Consider the following 6,000-nt stretch of genomic DNA (forward strand, 5'->3'; position numbering starts at 1 on the left):
GGGCGGAGATGGTACTGCCCTATCATAGTGAGAAAAACATCTGTTGAGATGCAGAAGAGCAATCCCACTGTTAGTGCCAAAGACAGTCATTGAAGTGGAATTTCCCCTCGTTCGCATTGTGGTATTGTGTGGCAGAAGTATCGCTGTGGATCCACCATTATCAGCCCAACATAAACAGAATCACCCACGTTAGCATTTCCTTTAGTTGTAACAAATGCACGAAGGAGCATCTGAGACCAGGATGTTTCTAACTCCCGTTATTTGCTGGAGGCTAAATTGCAGAGTCCTTTAGGAATGGTTGAAGGACAGTGTTGTATGTGGATACTCGGTGGTTTCGCAGACCACCTCCTCTGTTCAGTCATCAATGTCAAAGTTAACCTTGCCGTTTTGCCCCTCATCCAAGTATGCTTCATCAGTTTGTGCTCATAGACTTAGATTGGTCAGATCAAGTCCAACGGTTGGTGCCAAAACCCAAAATATATGTACTCCAAAAACCAGGAGGGTTTAGTATTTTTTTAATGTTGTAAAAATAAAACAACAATATCTTAATTCCTCTATATGTCCATGTGGTTACATGCTGAGATGTAGACCTTGATTATGAAAAGTCTTATTTGAAGCCTCTCAGAAACTTTTGACATTAATAGAGAGGATGAGGTGGCCGAGTGGTTAAGGCGATGGACTGCTAATCCATTGTGTTCTACACGCGTGGGTTTGAATCCCATCCTCATCGAGCTGTTGTTCTCTTTAGTTGGCTTCAACTGATGAAAGGTTGTGAACGCGTATATTAAAAAAACAATGTTTGACTTTGGTTACAGAGTATCACACTGGCATGAGTCAACGACTTTCTAGAGCTGAGCTGACATTACTTTACCTTTGTTCATGTTTCCTCAAAATGACTTCTCAGCTTTAACGGAAAAAAATATGCTCATTTACCTATGTTTATTTATATAAGAAAAAAATATTAACACAAAATTTGGAGAATTCAGGTATGGATTCCACTACCTCTCACATGCAAAGCGATCGCTCTACCATTGGAGCCAATTCCCCCTGTCTGTGACATTGACGTAGAAATTTGGGTTGAATCCCACTCTCATCTCTATTGTTCCTGAAGGTTCGTACAATAATACAACTGTATTTCAATTTTTTAACACATCAATGTCTATGGATGTTCTCATTCATCCAGGTCATTGTAATCTCAGGGCATTCAATCGATTGCAACTAGACTGATTGGTTCGTCTTAGAAAATGTTGTGCTTCTCATCCAAGTAGGTTTCACCAGTTCATGCTCATAGATTCAGTCAGACTGGTCAGATCTAGTCTTAGACTTAGAATTGTCAGATCTAGCATGTCCCTCAGTTGTAACAAAGGCACAAAAGAGCATCTGTGACCAGAAGGTTTCTAATTCCTGTTGTTTGTTGGAGGCTAAATTGCAGAGTCTTTTAGGAATTGTTGAAAGGACAGTGTTGTATGTGGGAGTTAGGTGGTATCGCAGACCACCTCCTCAGAGGTGTGTTTTCAACCTTGATGTAGATGGCTTTCCTCACTGAATTTTTGGTGACAGGGAAAAAAAACTAATAACATGAAAGTTGGAGAATGCAGGTATCGATCCCGCTACCTCTCGCATGCGAAGCAAGCGCTCTACCATTTGAGCTAATTCCCCTCCTTTCATGATTTTGCCTTCACAATTTATGTGATGAATACCCCGCTTACAGGATGTGGAATTTTGAAAATCTACTCGACCAAGTATGGGCAGCACGGTGAAACAGGGGTTGGTGCATGTGCCTCACAATATGAAGGTCCTGAGTTCAATCCCGGGCTCGGGATCTTTCTGTGTGGAGTTTGCATGCTCTCCCCATGACTGCATGGGTTCCCTCCGGGTATTCCAGCTTCCTCCCACCTCCAAAGACATGCACCTGGGGATAGGTTGATTGGCAACACTAAATTGGCCCTAGTGTGTGAATGTGAGTGTGAATGTTGTCTATCTATCTGTGTTGGCCCTGCGATGAGGTGGCGACTTGTCCAGGGTGTACCCCGCCTTCTGCCCGAATACAGCTGAAATAGGCTCCAGCACCCCCACGCGACCCTGGACGGGACAAGCGGTAGAAAATGGATGGACGGATGGATGGATGGTAAGACCAAGTGGAAACACAAACGATGAGATGAGGTGGCAGAGAGTTTAAGGTGATGCTCTGCTGATGTGTTGTGTTCTACCCAAATGCTTTTGACTCAAGCTAGTATTCTGTTTGGCTAGGTTTGGTTATTAAGCTAGAGTTTGGATTTTACATAACCTTTCATGTAAGTTATGTAAGTTTTCAATGTAGGGGTAAGGTTTTGAATTCAGGTTTTTTGCTTTGGTTATAAACATGAACGTCAGTTAGATTTTTATTGGCCTCTTCTGAGTCAAGGTTGTGAAAACGTAGATCAGAGTAACAATGTTTGACTGTGGTTACAGACTATCACACTGTCATGTGTTACTGACTTTGTAGAGCTGAGTTGGCATTACCTTACCTTTCTTCATCTGTCTCCAAATTGATCAAAATGGCTCCTCAGCTTTAACATACAAAATGTGTTTGGCAGGAAAGTACTGCTCATTTACCTATTTTTAACTTTTCTGACGTCTCTCAAAACGTTTTTTTTATGTCTTCTTATTGATATACTTTCCAAATGTTCTTGTCGTAAGACAATATTTTCGGGGGAACCATCCAGGTAGACTTGACAGGTCTGCCTGTTTGGCCACGCCTATAAGAACAGCTGACAGGCAACATGTCACAGTGGTCAGGTGACCCTTCTGAAGAAGACAGCAGATGACAATCCAAACATGTCAGGTAAAAATGACATCCAATATACCGAAATAAATCAATCAAAGTTTATTTACATAGTCCTTAATCACAAGTGTCTCTAAGGGCTGCACAAGCCACAATGACATCCTCGGCTCAGATCCCACATCAGAGCAAGAAAAAACTCAAGCCAATGGGCGTAATGAGAAACCTTGGAGGGGACCGCAGATATGGGGACCGCCCCTGGGCGAACAGTGCAAAATGTTGTCTGACTACAAGAAAATGTGAAAAGTTTTTGATGTCTTTTGTTGCAAAAAAAAATCCATAAGATAATATTTGGAGAATGCAGGTATTGATCCTGCTACCTCCCGCATGCTAAGCAGGTGCTCTACCATTTGAGCTAATTCCTCCTCTTTTGATGCTCAGTGTCCTACACTAGTGGGTTAAAATTTAATCATTTTCACACTCTACTATTTATTATTGTTCTGACAATACCTTCATTCCTTTCTGTGTCTATGTCTTCTCAGCATTAACATAAACATTTCTGCTAAGTGACCTATTTTAATTTAGTTTAACCTTTTATTGACAGTAAAAACTAATAACACAAGATTTGGAGAATGCAGGCATCGATCCCACTACCTCTCACATGCAAAGCGAGCACTCTACCACTTGAGCTAATTCCCCTTCTGTCTCTGACACAGACGTACAGTTTTGGGTTGAATTCCATTCTCATCTGGCTCTACCGTATCTGAAGGTTCTCTTTATTTAAATTTGTTCAATACATCAATGTCTATGGATGTTCTCATTCATCCAGGTCATTGTAATCTCAGGGCATTCAATCCATTACAACTGGACTGTTTGGTTTGTCTTAGAAATTGTTTTGCTTCTCATACAAGTAGGCTTCATCAGTTCATGTTCATAGACTCAGATTGGTCAGATCTAGTCTAGTGGCAGGCCCCAAAACCCCAAATTCTTATACTCCAACAAAAGGAGGGTGCGCCTGGGCAAAGATGGTACTGCCCTATCGAAGTAAGAAAAACATCTGTTGAGATGCAGAAGAGCAATCCCACTGTTAGTGCCAAAGACAGTCATTGAAGTGGAATTTCCTCTCGTTCGCATTGTGGTATTGTGTGGCAGAAGTATCGCTGTGGGTCCACCACTATCAGCCCAACATAAACAGAATCACCCACGCTAGCATTTCCTTTAGTTGTAACAAATGCCCAAAGGAGCATCTAAGACCAGGATGTTTCTAACTCCCGTTATTTGCTGGAGGCTAAATTGCAGAGTCCTTTAGGAATGGTTGAAGGACAGTGTTGTATGTGGATACTCGGTGATTTCGCAGACCACCTCCTCTGTTCAGTCATCCATGTCAAAGTTGACCAATTAAGCTACATCAGTTTGTGCTCATAGACTTAGATTGGTCAGATCAAGTCCAACGGTTGGTGCCAAAACCCAAAATCTATGTACTCCAAAAACCAGGAGGGTTTAGTATTTTTTTAATGTTGTAAAAATAACACAACAATATCTTAATTCCTCTATATGTCCATGTGGTTGCATGCTGTGATGTAGACCTTGATTATGAAAAGTCTTATTTGAAGCCTCTCAGCAACTTTCAACATCAAAAGAGAAGATGAGGTGGCCGAGTGGTTAAGGCGATGAACTGCTAATCCATTGTGTTCTACACACGTGGGTTCGAATCCCATCCTCATCGAGCTGTTGTTCTCTTTGGTTGGCTTCAACTGATGAAAGGTTGTGAACACGTATATTAAAATAACAATGTTTGACTTTGGTTAGAGAGTATCACATTGGCATGTGTCAACGACTTTCTAGAGCTGAGCTGACATTACTTTACCTTTGTTCATGTTTCCTCAAAATGACTTCTCAGCTTTAACGGAAAAAAGTATGCTCATTTACCTATTTTTACTTATAAAAGAAAAAATTAATAACACAAAATTTGGAGAATTCAGGTATGGATTCCACTACCTCTCACATGCAAAGCAATCACTCTAACATTGGAGCCAATTCCCCCTGTCTGTGACATTGACGTAGAAATGTGGGTTGAATCCCACTCTCATCTCTACTCTTTCCGAAGGTTCGAGCAATAATACAACTTTATTTAAATTTTTTGACACATCAATGTCTATGGATGTTCTCATTCATCCAGGTCATTGTAATCTCAGGGCATTCAATCGATTGCAACTAGACTGATTGGTTTGTCTTAGAAAATGTTTTGCTTCTCATCCAAGTAGGTTTCACCAGTTCATGCTCATAGACTCAGTCAGACTGGTCAGATCTAGTCTTGGACTTAGAATTGTCGGATCTAGCATGTCCCTCAGTTGTAACAAAGGCACAAAAGAGCATCTGTGACCAGAATGTTTCTAACTCCTGTTGTTTGTTGGAGGCTAAATTGCAGAGTCTTTTAGGAATTGTTGAAAGGACAGTGTTGTATGTGGGAGTTAGGTGATATCGCAGACCACCTCCTTAGATGTGGTTTTTCAACCTTGATGTAGATGGCTTTCCTCACTGAATTTTTGGTGACAGGGAAAAAAACATAAAAACATAAGAGTTGGAGAATGCAGGCATTGATCCCGCTACCTCTCGCATGCGAAGCAAGCGCTCTACAATTTGAGCTAATTCCCCTCCTTTCATGGTTTGGCCTTCACAATTTCTGTGATGAAGACCCCGCTTACAGGATGTGGTTTTTTGAAAATCTACGAGACCAAGTACGAGCAGCACGGTGAAACAGGGGTTGGTGCATGTGCCTCACAATATGAAGGTCCTGAGTTCAATCCCGGGCTCGGGATCTTTCTGTATGGAGTTTGCATGATCTCCCCATGACTGCATGGGTTCCCTCCGGGTATTCCGGCTTCCTCCCACCTCCAAAGACATGCACCTAGGGATAGGTTGATTGGCAACCCTAAATTGGCCATAGTGTGTGAATGTGAGTGTGAATGTTGTCTATCTATCTGTGTTGGCCCTGCGATGAGGTGGCGACTTGTCCAGGGTGTACCACGCCTTCTGCCCGAATACAGCTGAAATAGACTCCAGCACCCCCACGCAACCTCGGACGGGACAAGCGGTAGAAAATGGATGGATGGATGGATGGTAAGACCAAGTGGAAACACAAATGATGAGATGAGGTGGCAGAGAGTTTAAGGTGATGCTCTGCTGATGTGTTGTGTTCTACCCAAATGCTTTTGACTCAAGCTAGTATTCTGTTTGGC

General features: G+C 42.0%; 2 non-coding genes across 2 annotated transcripts; both read left to right on the top strand.

Annotated features, from left to right (window-relative positions):
* Nucleotides 1-648: 648 nt before the first annotated feature.
* Nucleotides 649-730, top strand: trnas-gcu (transfer RNA serine (anticodon GCU)). The gene has a single exon. It is a non-coding gene; the product is annotated as a tRNA-Ser (tRNA).
* A 3,675-nt stretch (nucleotides 731-4,405) lies between these two features.
* On the top strand, nucleotides 4,406-4,487 carry trnas-gcu (transfer RNA serine (anticodon GCU)). The gene has a single exon. It is a non-coding gene; the product is annotated as a tRNA-Ser (tRNA).
* Nucleotides 4,488-6,000: the final 1,513 nt, after the last annotated feature.

This window comes from Nerophis lumbriciformis, linkage group LG01 (genome assembly GCF_033978685.3).
Source record: "Nerophis lumbriciformis linkage group LG01, RoL_Nlum_v2.1, whole genome shotgun sequence".
NCBI classification, from domain to species: domain Eukaryota; kingdom Metazoa; phylum Chordata; class Actinopteri; order Syngnathiformes; family Syngnathidae; genus Nerophis; species Nerophis lumbriciformis.